General features: G+C 39.9%; 1 protein-coding gene across 2 annotated transcripts in view; it reads right to left on the bottom strand.

Moving 5' to 3' along the window:
- Positions 1 to 18747, bottom strand: part of SHANK2 (SH3 and multiple ankyrin repeat domains 2) — a 315799-nt gene that overhangs the window by 78293 nt on the left and 218759 nt on the right. The gene's annotated exons all lie outside the window — the stretch shown is intronic.

Below are 18747 nucleotides of genomic sequence, written 5' to 3'. Positions count from 1 at the left end.
AGCAAAAAAATCTAATGTATTAAATGCAAAAATTAATCAACCTGTGAATTCACTTCATCTGTCACATACTGACTTCAGTGAAGCCAGGATCCTACCTTTACATTTTCAATGACAGGTAATAGCAAGGCTACATGGATTTAATCAGGTAAAGAACCATTAAAAGTGATGAACTAAGCTCAACTGGTAAGGAGAAAGACAGTTTGTCTTGTCGCTTATTAACATATACTCCCTGACAGGAATGCAAAATTTTAAACAAGTAACTGATTTTTACCGAAAATTTCCTCTACGCTCGTAATCACGTCTACGCAATTAGGATACATTCACTAAAAGAATGAAGGAAGAAGCAAAAAGGAATTTGGATGACAATTTCTTTGACGGCATCACTGATTGTATTATCTGGCCTTCTGGGAGAAAACCCATGGCTTTAAAAAAAGGTGCACAACAAAAAAGGGCTAGAATTTACGTACACGAGCACATGATTGTGAAGCAGGGAAAACCAGCCCACAGACTTCTCCCCTGTGCCATAACAACCCAAAGAGAGACAAAGTCAGGAAAAAACCATTTGGGCAGAAAGCAGTCTACAGAGAAGCCACATCTGATTAGTTTGGGAGTATCCACTAGGCATTTTTTGAAGCAAAGTGCCATATATACTAAAAGGAGTTACACAGACTTAAGGATTTACCCTGAAAAAATACATCTTTTCCTGAACGTTCTTCTAAGAAGCTAAATAAGCAATTTAACATTTAATGATGCAAAATACTTTCTGCATTTATGCCTACTCACAATAAAAAAGTCCGAACCATCAGAAACACCTTTTCTCTCTTTTGCTAGGTTAGGACTTCAGCTAGCTAAATTCATACCCTCGTCATGGTTTATCACAGATGATCATAGTGCAGAAGTGCCAAAATAAACTGCCTGGATCACCTTACAGTATCTATAGTCAGAACCAGCAAAAGCTGTTGAAGATGGGACAGGTGAAATGGGAATTTGGCCAGTGATGAAATAGCTGGTTATACTGTATTGGGAAAACCAAAATTTGACCCAATTTGTCAAGTTTTTATTTGTCAATACTGCCTTATTTTGCTTTCTTTTCATAACCATAATCACTTGATTATAATTTTTTTTGCCAGGGGAAGAAATAAAACCCAACCAAAAAACTAAACCCAGACTCACTCAGAAAGAAAATTTTAGTCAAAGGCTATTTGCTGCTGCTGAAATCTTAAAAGGACTTCTTAGTTAGTTTGGCTTAATTTATTCTCTGAGGAACCTATTAGGAACAGTAGTTATGAAACATTGAAGATGACTATCAAAAGGGAGTTGGAAAACCTGATAGAGTATTCTTACCAATAAGATTAAGAAAAATAAGGATCTTGGCTGTCCCAGGAATCGATGTTCAATAAAATATTAATACATTTTTTTTTAACAAACCAAATTTCATTGTTTTCATGTATCTGTCCACTAAAGCTCTTCCACCACTAGAACACTTTCTTTATAATGCGTATTTGTTTTAACAAGACAGCTGCTGCCAAGACGAGGCTCTGCCTATCTTCCCCCCAAAGTGAAAGGTCTACTTTGGATCACTACCATCAAACCAAATAAACCACCAGTTTTTATTAAATTTGTAGGAATGATGATCTTATGACTAATGACTTAAATGTAATGACTAGATCTTATGACTAATGATTAGATCTAATGACTTCTGGCTCTGTCAAATTTGCATGAAATTAACCAATGTGTTGAAAAATGGGGAGGAGGTTGGGTAGTGATAAATGGCTGAACAGGCAGACACAGAGACTGCAAAATTTGTCCCGTAGGAAGCCAGTCTAAAAATAATAATAATAAAAAAATCTCAGTGATCAATCAAATTATTTTAAATTCCTTTGACAACCGTTTCTCTTCAGAACAGGAGTCAACTCCACAAGTGACGTGTGCTAGCAAACAAGGTTCAATTTAAAGCAGCCTCATACCAGCAGGATTTTTTTTATGAATCTTTCCACCCTTCCTCATTGTAGGGAGCACATTATACTGCGTTCTCCAGTGAAGTAGGACATAGGTGGAAATAGCAAATGTGTATCTTGTTGAAGAAAATGCTACAGTGCGTTGGAGAGCAGGTGAAGACTATCTGAGGTTGGAAGGAAAGGGGTTCTTCAGTGGAAAAACGCTTTTGGGGTGCAGGGCACAGGACACGTAAGGAAGAAAAGATTGTGTAAGTACAAGGGCTGGCGCAGGACTAACACGCCCAGCTTCCTGACAATGGTTGCCAAAGCCTCTATCAAAGCAAATCAGGCCTGGGCACCCCAGCACAGAGCTGCTATAGGAAGGCAGAAGCCACTCTTTTTTTCTAAAACTCTTCCTAGTAACAGCAGCCACCATATTATAGTACTGGGTGTGGAAAAGAAGATCTACAACAAGAAAAGTGGTTGTTGGACAACCCAGCCAACATGCCCTCCCCATCAACACAAAACCATGCAAAGCAGTTAGCTAGTAAAAATCACATCAACATTTACAAACAGCTAAAATAGATTAGCTGTTCTTTTAAATTTATATGAAAACAAAAAAAATAGAACATCAACTTCTCCGTAAGATTATGAGAAAATATTTTCCACTTGCCAGCAAATTCCGGCTTTACATTTTCTTAAACAAACATAACTAGAATAATTACATATCTTACCCCTTATACTGAATTTTATTTATTCAGTTTCTCTGAGTCTCTACAATGTGAAGTTCAACTAAAATTTGATCTCAACCAAGTCAATTCCAACCTAGATACTTAAAAAAAAAAGCAAAACACAGTAGCAAAAGCATAGAGATTAAAAAAAAATACTCAATAGGCATCTTTAGTTAGATACAAAAAAACCCAGATTCTCTTTTTGCATGAAGACTCTAATGCATTAGAGACCGGCCAAAATTTAGATGGGAGGCACAGCAAGACACGTTCTGCAAATAGACCTGAAAGTTGGAATCTAAAAAACTGTTTCTCCTAGGTGATAGCTGATTTGTTAACCAAATGCATTCCTGTAACGTAAGGTGGTTTTCCTGGACCTCTAGAGACACAAACACATATGACAAATGCACTAAAACATTCACAAAGAAACCTCTTTTTAATGCACACATTTTACTGCTCCTTCTGAATCTGCAAAATCCACTACATAGTCTTGCCTGGCATTTATTAACACAACAGGAGACACTTCGGGGACAGACAAACTGGGGAAGCCAGTGAATGGAGGAAAACTGGGAAAAAGAATGCAGATGTGGGGGAGGACTCAGATGAAACATGTGGAGGAGCTAATGACATCGTTAACACCAAATTAAATGGAGTTTTAATGAGCATTTCCCCCACAGGAGAGAAGGCATTACAACATTACTTGCTGGAAGTAGTAACTAGATGAAGATTGGGTTAGACTTTTCTGAATCTCTGAGACACAGTTTGTCTAAATGGAATTATTTAACAAAATGCCATGATATAAATACACAATATTCTGTAATCTGCCAGATTTTGCCATCACCCAGAAACACAACTTTTATCTGAATCTCTCCCACAGGGTAATATGTGATGTGGCTGGTAAAACAAACAACTGGAATGTATCAGTATGTATTTGAAAGCAGTTTGAAAATTGTTTTTGGATTATGTATCTGCAGTGTTAATTACTTTTTTTATTATTATTACTTATAAACCCCACCCCTTTTCAAAAAGTAAACATTTCTGGGCTGGGAATTCTGAACATCAAAGACTACTTAGTCAGCTCTTTGACCCACAATTTAAAAGGGGAGTCACCAAATTAAAGAAACATCTCCTCCAAACTGGGTGATAAAATCCACATTCGTTCAGGCTGGCTGGGTGAAGGAAGGAAGGGGGGGAATTGCTCCTGAATTTTTCTGTTCAAACTTAAGTAGACCATGGGCTGTTGCATGGTGAATAACTAAATGACATTAACTTTCTCAACCAAAATACTAAAGAAACGCTCATCAAAACTGAATCTCCAATTTAAGTCAAGGCCTGGAGTAATTTTAGGTGGGGAGAAGCCAAGTGATCCCACGAGGGAGACTTTTTGTTGCTGTTCTAATGCACAGTTAGATTGTGTGTTTAAAAGGTGGACGTGCAATTATAAAACACATTTGAAGTGTGAAGGGTCTTTATCACAAATAACTGAAAAATCAACAGTCATAAAATCATAGAATCATAGGATTGTCTAGGTTGGAGAAGACCTTTAAGATCATCATGTCCAACCGTTAACCTAACCCTGTCATCCCACCACTAAACCATGTCCCTAAGCACCTCATCTATCCTTCTTTTAAATACCTCCAGAGATGGGGACTCGACCACCTCCCTGAGCAGCCCATTCCAGAGCCTGACAACCCCTTCTGTGAAGAAATTTTTCCTAATGTCTAACCTAAACCTGCCCTGGTGCAACTTCAGACCATTCCCCCTCGTCCTTTCGTCTGTTACCAGGGAGAAGAGGCTGACCCCCACCTCACTACACCCTCCTGTCAGGCCGCTCTCGAGGGGGATAAGGTCTCCCCTCAGCCTCCTCTTCTCCAGACTAAAAGCCAGTTGCAGCCAAGCAGTGAGTTTACAGAAGGGGCTTCCCTCAAATGCAGCTGCATTCATCATATGCTTCCAGGTGTACACTGTCCTTCCCAGCCTGCGAACCCAAGGAGGCTGCGGCAGTGGGTTGGGTGGAAGTACCAGGGGGAAACCCAGCAGGAGCACCCAGGACCTGGAAGAGCCCCACTCCCCCAGCCGCAGGGCTCAACACAACTATCTGCAAATTACAGACTATTTTGGCCAGCTACAGCTGCATGTGAAGCATGCCCCTAACTGAGAGGCACCCACATTGGAGAAGGCAGGTCCACACTGGAAAATGGAAAGTATCTGGGAGTAAGAAGAGGGAGCGGAGACACTTTTGCTCTTGGCCCTCTGAAGACTTCAGGATATAACTCTTAGAGATGGAAAGCCTGGCTCGGTGACTCTAAAGCAAAACATACGTTGTGAGACATCACCTATGACTAAAAAAGAAAATCATAAGACGGTCTATTCTTAGGAAGGAAAAGGGACTTAAGCAGTGTTTTGAGGCCAGAAATTCAGAGTAGTGGCCCAAAATAGCACATTTGTAGTTGGTATCGAGCACCTGGCCGTATCTATGTAGACCTTCCACTAACTGGTTTCTTCAAAATGGAATTTACACTTCAAAGGGTTAGATTCTCAGGTTGCCATTTTAGCACAGTTAAGATTTCTAATATTAATGGTCATAAATTAAATCTAGTTCAGTTCAAACTCTATTTATGTATTTAATTCCATTAACTTCCTGGCACAGAACCTACCCAGGCAATTATGCACTCTGTACACTTGTAACTAACAGTATTATTTATTAAAAACTGTTTTCTAGAAAAGTCATGTCTTTGTTTCACAAAAATCAAGCAAGTTTCATATTTTTTCTGGTGGCCTGTCCCTTCTAAATCTTTGCTATTCATTAGGAACCACGAAGTATAAAGAGCAAAGACTGACGGAGCCAACCTGTGTGTAGCTCTTACATTTCTCTTTCAGCTTCTTTCATTTCTATTTTGCCTGTGCTGACGAACTAAGTTAAATTTTCTGGGTAAAGATGGATGTTATACAACACAAAAGTGCTGAAATATGCAGCTGAGTAGAAGCCAAATCATGTTTTATCTATAGTCCACTGTAAATTATTAATCCTTATGACTTATTAATGCTTATTCAATGCAGAATTCTTTAGATGCTTAATAAACATTCTGTATCTGAGCAAGATCTTAAATACTACTTTTATTTAAATGCAAAGCAAAAATAAATAGATTTTATGTAGTATAGTAGCCATGGCATAGTAATAACGGCCTCTTTTTGTATTTATCTAATTCTCATATACCCAATCAACCTGCAAAAAAAAAAAATCACATTACTATCATTCTTTTGTGTATTAAAGATACATAATTAATCTACAAATCTATTAAAAGTACCATGATTTAAAATCAACAAGCTTAAGGCACTAGGTAAGTCAAACTGTCAGCAACCTTTGTCCCATGGATTATCAGGTAACAGATACTGCTTTGAAAACAAACATGCAGAACCTGTGCCTGGAACTTCCATTCTAGCCTGGCAGTACCATGACTTTCAAAGGAGAGCTGTTGTATTCTCAACACTCTTCTGTTCAGTATAATTAGACTGCAGTGAGAAAACATGTTAAAGATTAAAAATTCACAAACAGAGAAAAATATCAGAGTCACATCTACAAGCTCACTATCATCTACCTTGTAGTCAGGTCAGTTTTATCCCATATTTAAAAAAAATATGCACATCCATCTCTGGGTTTAACACTACTGTTACTCAATTTGCATAGTTTTTCAACCTGTAAAAAATTAGTTTAAAGCATTTCTAAATCATAACAGTAGACAGTTAACATAGAATGTGACAAGAGAAAGAGGTGGTATCACTGTGGTAGAGAAAGGTCATGTTTTTTCAGATAGGAATGAAGAATACACATATACCTCTCCAAATGTATAGTGTTTTTAATTATTATAAGCCAGTAAATGAATCCACATGTAAAGCAGTACTAGGACAGGACAGATGCAGTGAAACACAGCATAAAGAGATTGCTGATGATGATGATTCAAGGAACAGCATGCAGGTGCGTTTGAGCTAAAATTCTAAAATTTTCTTTTAATCTGGAAATGATCTTGGCTCAAAGCACTCAGGAACTGCATCTGTATACAGACAACGCTCACGCTAACTTCATCCCATTAACACAACTGCTTGGCTGTGCCGTCGATCCAACTGTCTGCAAAACAGATTTTTAAAATGCATCTGTGAAATGATCTGGTTTAAAAATTGTCTGGTTTGAGGCAGAGTATCAAAAACTGCAGTGACGAGTTTTACTACAATTGCTAGGCTGATACCCATAGCAACACCAAATGAAAGGCTCCACTCTCAGCCTTCCCTCTTATCACAGATACAGCAGTAATACACCTTGAATGCTTCTTATTTTTTTATGAATTTGATGACTACACAGAAATGCCCTGTTAGCAGTCCCTTACTGCAGTCTGATAATCTCAGCCGATAGGGCCTTTGTCAATACATCACAGAGGCACAATAATGTAAAATGAGAAGATACCTCTAAAGAATATTCTAAAGTGCTGAGGATAACAGCGTGACTACATCTCCTCCTTCTGTATCTTCCTCTTGCTCAGACTTTAGGAAAAAAAAAATTAGTGCAGACTTCCATAAACCTGAAACTATGTTAAAAAGGGGACTCTGGATTCAATATTTTGCCTGTAACGAACAGCATATGCTTTTGCTCCTATTCGCATAAAATGTGAATTACGCACACGCTTCTAATAGGAAGAGAAAGGAAAGGTTAGTTATTGAAAAAAAAAAGGGGATGCAGAAGAGGTTATTTATCATTTAACAGCATGCAATGAAGAGTGCAACTGCTGTTTCAGCATCCTTTTAGCTTTCAAATCAGGAGAATTATTAGTATATTACACTCTTCCTTCCCCAGAAATGCTTTGAAGTTCTGCTGTATCATGCCTACTATGTTAACACATCAACATACTTAAGCACCTGATCTTCAAATCCTTCTTCCAGGCTTTCAGTTAATTTCATGCCCAGTATTTCATGTATCATTAGGTATAGTTTCATCGTTCCTTGGGGCAAGGGAGTATGACTGGATACCTCCTTGGCATATACACCCCCGCAAAAAAGTTTGAAATGATTCTGTAATTATTTCTTACCTTCTGGGTTAGAAATGGTCATAATGGAATTAGCTATGTTTGCTCTACTCTTCAACTAAAGTGATTAAATCAGTTACTAGCAGAAGTAGGTTTAATTCGGTATCTATTAACTACAGGTAAAAAAGATAGAGACATGAGTTATAGTGTGCCCTATCAGAGGTCTTGCATACTTTAAGGTATTTTTCCTGCATTCAGAAGGAAATTTCTTAACATGTATTGTGATTCTGTGCAAGAAAGGATTATTAACTCAAAATGCAATGCATGAGCAATACTTTGGTCAAAAGATATACCTGCTGAATTATTTAAAACTATTCTGAAAATAACCCAATCCATAAGTATTTAAGCAGATAAATATAACGTATGACATTTTTGTCTTTTCCAACTCATTTAAGCAACCAAGCACTATAAGCAACTCCTAGCCTTTTAAGTACCAGCAACGTAATGAGCTGCCCAGGGAAGTGGTTGAGTCCCCATGCTTGGAGGTATTTAAAAGACAGGTAGACGTGGTTCCTGGGGACATGGTGTAGTGGTGAGATGGCAGGGTTAGGTTAATGGTTGGACTTGATGATCTTAAAGGTCTTTTCCAACCTAAAAGATTCTATGATTCTATGATTTAATGATGCTTGTTGATCCGTTTATTCAAGCTGACTTAATACTGGGCTGAGACCCACTCAGTACACAGGAAAAAATTCAAAGGCAATTTACAGGATTTTTAATTCCATGGGATGCAAAGTACCCAGTTGCACTTCTACAACTCACAACTCGGAGGAGGCAAGGACATTGACTGCATAAAGATTACTGCAACTTCACTGCACAAGCCAGAACACGTGCTTTGGCATCCAAATGTGCATCCCCTCTCAAAACCAGGAAGCAATTGCTTCTATTTCTTCTCTATTTCAATAATACACTTGCATCTGCATAATACAGTTATATCAGAGATTATTTACATTTTTTGACACAGTGTTAGTAAGCATACGGGCTACTTTGGGCTCCGTGTCTCCTCTTGCTCCTACATGTTTACTAATTGCAGAGGAAGAAAAGGTTCTGTAATTAACCTGCTGGGAAATATCAGGAATCTTCAAAATTCCCACTCTGCAGGCAAGTATCTGCCATCTTTCTGGTTTACTACAGGCTATTCAGACTGCTGTCAATCTTAACAGACTATGCAGGTCAACTGCCACAAAATTCAGCAGATTACTTGAAGCAGTGAGGAGGTGAACAGTAAAAAAGAGAAGAAAAAAAAAAGTCTTTATCTTTTATAGACATATCCTGATTCAACGATCTGGTAAAATTGATCCAACATTCACACCAACAAATAGATCTGGGTTTAGAAGCAGATTTTCAACATGTCTTGATAACCAGCTCTATAATCTCTCAGATAAGAAATCTTATGACATTTAAATATTTTTAAATTAGAAATGCAAGGAAGAATTTCTTTGAGGCTACAGCAGCCACATACAGAAACCCAAGAAAAACATCTGCAAGGAGCTACAATATTCATTTTCCTGCCAAAACACACAAATGAAAAAACAGTAACATTCAAATCAGAAAGCTTATTGGCAACTAGTATTTAATTTGGGATATTTAGCTAGCTTTTTATAAGCCTGTATTTCATTTTGTCTCAGGATTTTCAAAATCAAAAACGGTGAAGAGGACATTTAACACACTACAACTGAAGTAAGTCTTAAGAATACTGCTGTTGATTTAACAGTGTATTGGCCTACTGCCAAGACTAGAAGCTATATTCAATTAGTTTATGAACATATGCCTTAATGTGCTTAGAAGAACCGGGGTGCAATTAAATTCACTAAAATTATTTAGCAGATGGAATCAAATTAATGCGTTCCCGTGTCTCATGTTCCTATAATTGTGTTTATTTTAGTTTTGCTTACAAAAAACTTAAAAGAGCTATAAACCTAAAAACAGATATAAATGGGGTTTTTTCTGTCGAGATGCAAAGATGAGTATCAAAAGTTGTCTTGAATTCAGGGAACAGATTTGTATGATCTGTAGTTCCTTAATTATCATATATACAGTGTAGAACATTTTTAGCTAGGAGAGCAACAAGTTAACTGCCCTGTGATAGTATTTATATATCTTCTGAAACGTGCAAAAACAACTAATAAAGATATGTACCTATTAAAATCTAGCACCACTCCAGCAGGAGGAAGCCAATGTTGTTTCTAACTTGAAGTGTTTGTGGCAGCCCTAAGCATACAGTCCACTTTGGTTCACCTGTGACAGGAAAACTCATCAAAATAATTAAGGATAAACCTATAAAGCCACTGCATACTAGAAAAGGAAATCTGCAAAGAAAAACCCTGGCATGTGTGTGCTCTAATTCTGGAGCACGCGAGGAGAATGAAACGTAGATCGCTGAAACGTAGATGATAGCTGAAACTCCCTGACAGTTTACTCAGACTTCCAAAGCCCTTTTGACAAGCTGCGTGCAAAAGACTATTAAAGCACGAGGTAAAGCCATGAAGTAGAACCCGGTTAAGAAACAGACAAAGGAGAAGGAATGAGTCATGCCTTTGAGTGCCTTGAAAGAAAATGTAATGTCCTACACTTCCACAATGGAAATGGAAAAGAGGCTTAGTAGCAAAAAGGCAAACCACCGGAGGAGGCAACCGTTCTTCATCAGAGTTTGAGCTTACTGAAATTTCAAAATGAAGCTAGCAGGAGAAAGTAAATGGGAAGCCTGATACCAGAGAAAATTTAATCTACAGGAAGAGAAGACATTCAGCACTGACAACAAGAGACCTGTGCTTTATTGCACAGGTACTTCTGTTCACATGTTCCACTACCTCACAACGGAACTTCCTTGTAAATGAAAAGGAAACATACTCAGAAGTCCCCACATCTATTGCGGATTGGTAAATAAACAATAACAAAAGCAAAATATGTCTCTTACTGAGTTCCAGACTGCGTGGAGGCCCCTGCTGTCATTAGGATGGATCTAAAAGCTCTTTCCAGAGTGTAGCAGTGCTCTGAGAACTTGTGGTATCAGTGTTGCTCAAATTGCGAGTATGGGTTACAGAAAAAAATAATCAAATAGTTCTTTTATGGGACAGACCAAAGCAACTCCTATGCCTTTTCACAGAATTCTGACTGAGAAAAAGAGGGCATTAGGTAGGGCAGATGCTGAGCTATTATATGAAATTGCTGCTTCCGAGTTTCAACTGAATGTCCCTTGCACAGCGCTGCTCAGAAATGCATTTGCCTTTCCCTGCTACACACCTTTGGCAGCTGCAGTCACCCTCCACAGACCAGTATCTCTGGCTCTCGTGCCTCCTCATTGCCCCCAGTTCACGGTTCTTAGCACTGGTGCACAGCTTTGACTGTTGCCCTATCACTTTTGCATATCCACCGATTCCGTTGACAACTTCTTCGTATCTGCCCTGCGTGATGAGTTTTCTTCTCTCTGAGCAAGCCCTTTCAGTTTCACATTAACCAAAATCTAATGAGCAAACATCCAAGAATATCTTCTAATCACTGTAAAAACTCATTAATAATCTCTATCCATCCTGAAAACTGTATTTTGTTCACAGCTTCTTATAGTCAACCCCTTAGCCACCTTGTATCCAACTTCTTCCAATTTCAATAATAATTTCCTATGGAACGCTAACGTAAATGCTTTGTTTAAATCCAAACAGATTGACTGTCCTGCATTACTCTTGTTTATGAAACCAGATCATCTCTCATTAGTTTTCAGAAACTAGCTTGAAAAAAAACACATTGCCATTTATACCACTTCCCATTTACTTTGTTACCTACCCATTCTTTTTAAAATTCTGGTTTAAAACTTCATTCAGAATTGACCATCAGAAAAGCTGTTGGCCTACAGTTGTCTTGCATTTTATCTTTTTGAATACAGATGTTATGTTCGCTATTCACGTTTCATGCTGGACTCTGCTTGGAATCCTGAGAAATCCAAGCAACATAAATACTCTTTACCAGCTCTGGAGTTGCTTGTCAGGCTCCTTTCCAGTAGGTACCTAATCACCCACATGCACAACGTGAACCTCACTGAAAGCTGATACAAAGCACTCTTTTTTTTGTTTCCAGACCTAAAGAAGCAGTAAAACTACATGTTGAGGGAGGTGCAAACATGCTATATAAGTCCCAAATATTAATATGAATGGACAATTTTTTTATTTGTTTAAATACACCTTACAAAATGCAAATCAAGCAGTTTCTGACTGTTTCGCATTCTTTTTATTTTTGATTTTCCTTACATTTCAATCCCCTTTCAACTCTTTGTAGATTTTCTACTTCCTCCTGTGTCCTCCTTAAAAAGCTTATTAATGCAAGTCAAGCTGCAGTCTATTCTACAAGCTTTTGACACAAGCCTGTCTCCTCTGTGTGCAAAGCTCTCCAGACCAGTTAACTGTAGGATTTCATTTTCTTAATTTTTCAAAGCTTGTCTTTCTAAAATCCTGGTGTTTAACCATATCAGAATTCTTAGTTTTGTTTTTGTTTTTTTTTTTTAAACTTGCTTTTGTCTGTTTTGCAACCTCACAAGCTTGCTTGAATTCAAAACTGCTCTTTTGGACCAGCTTTTCCCCGAGACTCTCACTCAGCACACAAAATCCATACATTTGGGACTTAAAAGCCTCCTATAACCACTCATGTCCCATGGATTTTGATTTCCTTGCTAATCTTACAGAAATGCACATATATTTAATATCTATACCTATTTGACATAAGCAGAGGTCCGTAACAGTCACATCAACGCTATTTTACTTCAGTTCTTTTGTTTGTCATGGAAGCCGTTTAAAACATTCCAACGTTCAATATCATCCCCATTTCTTTTTCTAGAGGAAATGTTTGGATCGGGGTTTATTTCGCTCTTTCTTAAAGTGATTCTACCTTTCAGTTCTTGGTTCTCCACCTGCAGCTGTGGTACAGGCTGTCCCTGGCCAGGCGCTGGCAGCGGGGGCCTCTCTGGGAGGAGGTCAAGGCTGTCCCATCCCCAGACACGGCTGGTTCCAGCTGATTCCAAACCAGACCCACCACAGGACACAGCTGAGCCCATCTGTGAAGCTGGTGGTGTTTCTGTGAAAACGTATTTAAGAAAGGGCAAAATGCTGCACAGGCATATGAGGACTGAGGAAAAAAATGTGAGAGAACAAGCCCTGTGAGCACCAAGGTCAGAGAAAGAGGAGGAGAAGAGATACTCCAGGGGGAGCAGGGACCTGTGGAAAGGAGCACGCTGGAGCAGATTTCCATGCTGCAGCTGCAGAGGACCCCACGCCAGAGCAGGTGGATATTTCCTGAAGGAACTGCAGCCTGTGGACAGCCTACACTGGAGCAGGTTGATCCCAAAGGAACTATAGCTCATGGAGGACCCACACTGGAGCAGGTGCGAGGAGGATGGAGCACGAGAGATGAACTGTCATGGGCTGACCCCAACCCCACATGCCCAACCCCCTGTTCCACTTGGGAAAAAAAGGGGGGGGGGGGGGGGAGGATGTTTTAATCTTTGTCTTTGTTTCTTACCATCCAAGTCTATTTTAATGGGCAATAAATTGAATTATTTTTCTCTGAGTTGAGTCTGGTTTGCCTGTGATAATTGGTAAGTGATCCCCCTGTCTTTATCTTTCCCACAAACTTTTTCATCTTATTTTCCTCCCTTGCCCTGTGGACAAAGGGGATTGAGAGAGCAGTTGGGTGGGCACCTGACAACCAGCCAAGGGCAACCCACCCCACCCCACTTGTTCTCCTGCCCGTCATGACCATTCAGCTTTATTTCTATGATGCTCAGTTTGGTGTCCCAAATCAGGTGTCCCAATTCCTCCATTACAATACAGTATGTATTAAAACCTTGCACTTTCCTCTATCTAAATGTATGGGTTATCTATCAAAATAGGTATTTATGGCCACACCCTTTCCAGGACACTCACAAAAGTCTTGTTCTGCTGCATTCTCAGGCACCTTTCTCTGTACACTTGTAAACTTGTTTCAGCCTTCTTTGCTAACTTCCTAATTGTGCTTTGCGTGTGCAGTCTTGATGCCAGCCTAACAGTCCTGCAGATATCTAGGTGATGATATTCATTCCCCCCAAAAGCTGCCATCTGTATCTCAAGAAAATCAAACATCCCAAGTCTCTCTGGGTAATATCATTCCCCCAAGACTATTTTCAAAAACATTTCATGATGCTGAATTATTTCTCTAGAGGAATCCCACTAAAGTTCACCTAGGATGCAATGACTTAGAGCATTTTTCACACCCCGGCATACCTGTTTCAGCAAGAATCTGGCTGTACTGTTTGTTCCAGCAGTAATAACAATAAATTGCCCCTTTTCTATTCCTCAAACACAAGGTTGTATTGCTTCCTTTGGCTGTCAACATTGTTACCTAGATTTCCTCCTAACAGATCTATCTATGCTTTTCACGAGCCCCCACTGACAAAGATCTCTTATAAGTGGTATATTTCAGATAGCTATAACAGTCTGCAAAGTCATCCTCACATTTCATCTCTCAAAACAGTTCTAACTTATTGTGACTCTGATACTGGACACATTTAACGATTTTCTTTTTTTCTGATCTCTGTGGATTAGTCTTTCTTTCCTTCCACACAGCAGGTGCTTCTGGCTTTTTCCTTGCATTTTCTGTAAAACCAGGACTATTCCTCAGCTCTACTTCTCTGCCTTATTTTCACTGGTCATACAGGACAGTGGGAAAAAATAAGATGGAAAAACTTGGGGGTCGAGAGGACAGGGAGATCATGTGTCAGTTATTGCCACAGGAAAAATAGACTCAACTTGGGGACATTAATTTAATTCATTGCCAATCAAAATTAGAGTAGGATGGTGCGAAACAAAGACAAAACAAAACATGTCTTCTCCCCATCCCTCCTTTCTTCCCAGGCTCAGCTTCACCCCTCCACTCCCAACCCAACCTTCCCTCCTGAGTGGCACACGGGGAATAAGAAAAAGGGGGGCTGTGGTCATTTCACAACAGTTCACCTCTGCTGCTCCTTTCTCTTCACATTTTCCCTGCTCCAGCATGGGCCCCTCCTGCAGGATACAGCCGTTCGAGAACTCCTGCATGAGTCCTATCCATGGCCTTCAGTCCTCCAGGAAAAACCCGGGTCCCCCCACAGGCTGCAGTTACTGCCAGAAGACCTGCATGGGATCCTCTCCACAGGCAGCAACTCCTGCCAGGAGCCTGCTCCGGTGTGGCGTCTCCATGGGCTGCAGCTTCCATCAGGGCATATCCACCGGCTTCAGCATAGGGTCCTCCATGGGCTGCGGTGTGGGTATCTGCTCCAGTGTGGTCCTCCATGGGCTGCAAAGGGACAACCTGCTTCTCCATGGTCTTCTCCATAGGCTGTGGCGCCTGAACCACCTCCTCCCCCTCCTTCTTCTCTGACCTGGGTGTCTGCATGGCTGTTTCTCTCATGTTTTTTCTCACTCCTGACTCGCACCACCGCTGTACAGTATTTTTTATGCTTTTGACAGAGGTGCTGCCAGCATCACTGATGGGCTTAGCTTTGGTCAGCAGTGGGTCCATTTTGGAGCTGACTGGAACTGGAACACGGGGGCAGCCCCTGATCTCTCCTCACAGAGGCCACCCCTGCATGCCCCACCCCCCTGCTACCACTACCCTGCCACATACACCCAATACAACCCTTACCTTCAGTTACACTTCTAGTCCGTGGATCTTCCCATCCAATAGCTACATTAGTCGCTACATCACACGTAAATAACTTGCACTGGAAAGGACTCAACAATGACAAACGCTCCACAGCTTGCACTGTGTTTCTCTATTGCTTGCATATTTTGGCACTTACTGCATTACTTTTCACATTTTTATTCTACGGGAAATGGATAACAAAACCCAAACCCTACCAGTTCCTTTACAAATTTCACGTAAACTCCCCTGTTTGTTACCCTATTCACTGACTATTACTTACTCACCGCTTAGCTTTTTAAAACCTACTGTATCGGTCATCTCTGTTTCTTAATTAGGTGCAGGGATCAGACCCTAATCTTCATAGTTTTAAAAAGCCTTACTCATGAAACATCCCAGAAGACCACACAAACTACCAATTGCTATCAACCAGCATCATCTCTTGGGAAAAAATACGCTCCATGTACCACTACTAAACACATGCAGCAGCAGCTCCTCAATTCCTACACGGAGGAATTTCTCTGTGCAGTCTTCACACAAGTGTTTATCCCTGACCAGAAGAAAGAGGAAGATGGAGGAACACCTTCTTTGCACATCTCATGGTCTGTCAACACACAGTTGCTCTGACTGCCAGCACTCACTGCCTTCCTGACTGGGGTATTCAGCTGGTATCAGCAATACCCATAGCCATCGACTTCTTGAAAAAAATAATTTAAGTATGAATGAAAATGAGGTTTGCAAAGACAAAACAAGTTCTTGTGATTTGCCGTAATGTTGAGGCCCATGCAGGCAATCCATGGCGTTGGTCTCCCCTTCAGAGTCCCTCTGCAGACACCTGCTATGGGTCTGAGCGAACTGCTGTACTGGGATGCCAGCTCTGGCCTGGTCCACCATAAAATATGGCAATAGCCTAAGAGAGTTCCCAAAGACAGAGTAAATACTTCTCCAGCATTTCTTTTAGCTTCCATTTCAGGCTTGGAAGAGGCCTTGTACCTATCTTTATCCCAGGACAGATTCATATCCTAGCATATTCCTTGCCAACTCTCCATTCCTCAAACTTCTTAGCACAGGCTTAGCCTCCCTCTTCTGCCAATCCCAGACTTTCCAGTCTATCCCCAGTCCCACTTGCCTTATAAACTCATCCCCATTTCCTTTTTCTTCATTGTTTAGGCTTCTTACCTCCTCTAGCCCTCGTGACCCATCCCATTTTCTCTTTATCCATTCTTCTTTTTTTTCTTTCCATAGTACGTCCTCTTTTCTTCCCTCTTCTTCCCTCCATACACTTATGGTTTCTAGGTTATCACTGCTTCTCTCTAGTTCCCGTCTCTCTTCCATAGCTGTTTACAAACTTACAGTTCAGTCAAGACTGCTCCCTCACTCACAGTCTTCTAACTCCATACCCACAGTTCAGCACTATTAGCACTGGCAAAAAAAAGTCTGAGATTTCCACCGGCTTTTGAAAGGTCAACTGAGGAAACAAGTGCAATTAAAGAACTGACAAACAGAACCAAATATAGCATATAATCTATGTCTGTTTTCAGAAGAAAACTTCTTACTCAAAAGCATATGAGCACTACCCCTTTTCTGATCAAAGCTCCCCAGAATTAAACAAAAAAAAAGAAAAAAGATCAGCAAAAAGCAACCAACTCAAATAGAAAACATCAACTCAAACAATTACAGTTTCAGCAAACGCTTAACAACTTTAGCAAAGTTTCTAATAGTGGCAAGTATCTGACAATACTTTATCATAAGGTGTAAGCAATCTTATCTTCCAATAAGACATAAATAAATGCCAATAGTGATTATACAACAAGCTGTGCCAGTGCCTGAGAATTTCACCATGAAATTGATGATGAGCAGTAAGGAAAGTGCCACTTGTTTCTTTTCTGCATCCAAAACACAAAACCAGCTCAGCTGCCTAAGAGTTAGCTACATTCCTAATTAAAGTAGATACCATAATTACCTGAAGAATATAACAGCATTATTTAATATGCTTCCAATGTGTATTTTTAGAGCCATAAGTAAGCACCTTCTTTTAAAAACATAATCTAACTTGTCATTTTAAGGTCTTTCAGAAAAAAGGTGGGTTTTTTTTGGCGTATCCATAGATCTTACATGGTAGGATATTTAATATTTGGTGTTTTCATCTTACCCCCAATTTACTTAGCATGTGTTACTCCACCATGATTTAATTTGGACAAGAAAACTGCATGGCTGCTCAAGCAGTAAATTTGAAGTGTAAATGGATTCTTGGCTGCCGATGGCCCAGTTTCTGCTTCTGTTTCCATAGCAACCCATGTAGGAGTGGCAAGAAGACATAACTTAAAATATGAACTTAAGGGTTTACTTCCCCCCTTTCACTCCCTCTCATTCTAACTCCATCTCCAAGCAAACGGAATGCAGTTTGAATTTTTCTCCCCTTCTTTCTCGTCGTTTGATTTTACTCATGCTAGCATGTGAAGCAAAAATCACACTGGACAGCATTTTCCTCTGCTAAATTAAAAATTCTGGGCTGCAAGAAGTGTGTACTTGAGGAGGAGGAATGCCCCACATACCTCACACACACGTGTTTGGTACTACGTCACAAACCGTTCCCATCCAGTGAAATTCTTACCTCATCTCTCTTACTGACAAATGGATGTAAATGTAGATAGAAAAATCATCTTTAAAATGAGATGTACAACACTCAGACCTGCCTCTGGTCAGATACGTCATATAGCTAAATTAACCTGCTAGGCTAATAATAATTGTCTCCTTTATTAACCGTCACTCTCACAATATCTTCAACCTTAAGATTCAATTTATTAATATCTATGATAAGACCCACACATGGTGTATTTCCCATAATAATATGTCATGTAATAAAAACACACTTCATGAACATAAAAATTTAGTGAGTTTGGTCATTAGAAATGTTTAAGTCCTCAGATGTGACTAAGTGATTCTTTAAAGGAGTGATAGGGACAAATGGGACTGTAACTAAGATTTCAGATTAAGTAACAGGCAAGGATCATAAAGGATTCAGAGATGGGTACAGTGTCTCCATCTCATTACTGGGTATATTTAATTGCAAGCAAGATCCAGTGCACATGCTCTTAGACTACTTTGGGCAGTTGTTCATCACTGAATTTTTTCAGGTTCTTGCAGAACTGAGCCCCACATTAGAAAAACACCACCCCCTCCCACTCCCCAAAACAGAACAGATTAGGCAGGGAAACAGGAGGAACCGTAAGTATGCAAGGCTACCATCTAGTCATCTTCCTCTCCAGGGTCCTTTCCTACTCATCAAACACAGTAATTTGCCCTCCCATAAAATTCTAACATGGTAAACTACTAAAATATAAAATTCATGAGGTTTTGCAAACC

The sequence above is a fragment of the Egretta garzetta genome, unplaced genomic scaffold (genome assembly GCF_000687185.1).
Source record: "Egretta garzetta isolate BGI_Z169 unplaced genomic scaffold, ASM68718v1 scaffold454, whole genome shotgun sequence".
NCBI lineage: Eukaryota > Metazoa > Chordata > Aves > Pelecaniformes > Ardeidae > Egretta > Egretta garzetta.
This window is presented reverse-complemented; position numbering and strand designations above follow the sequence as displayed.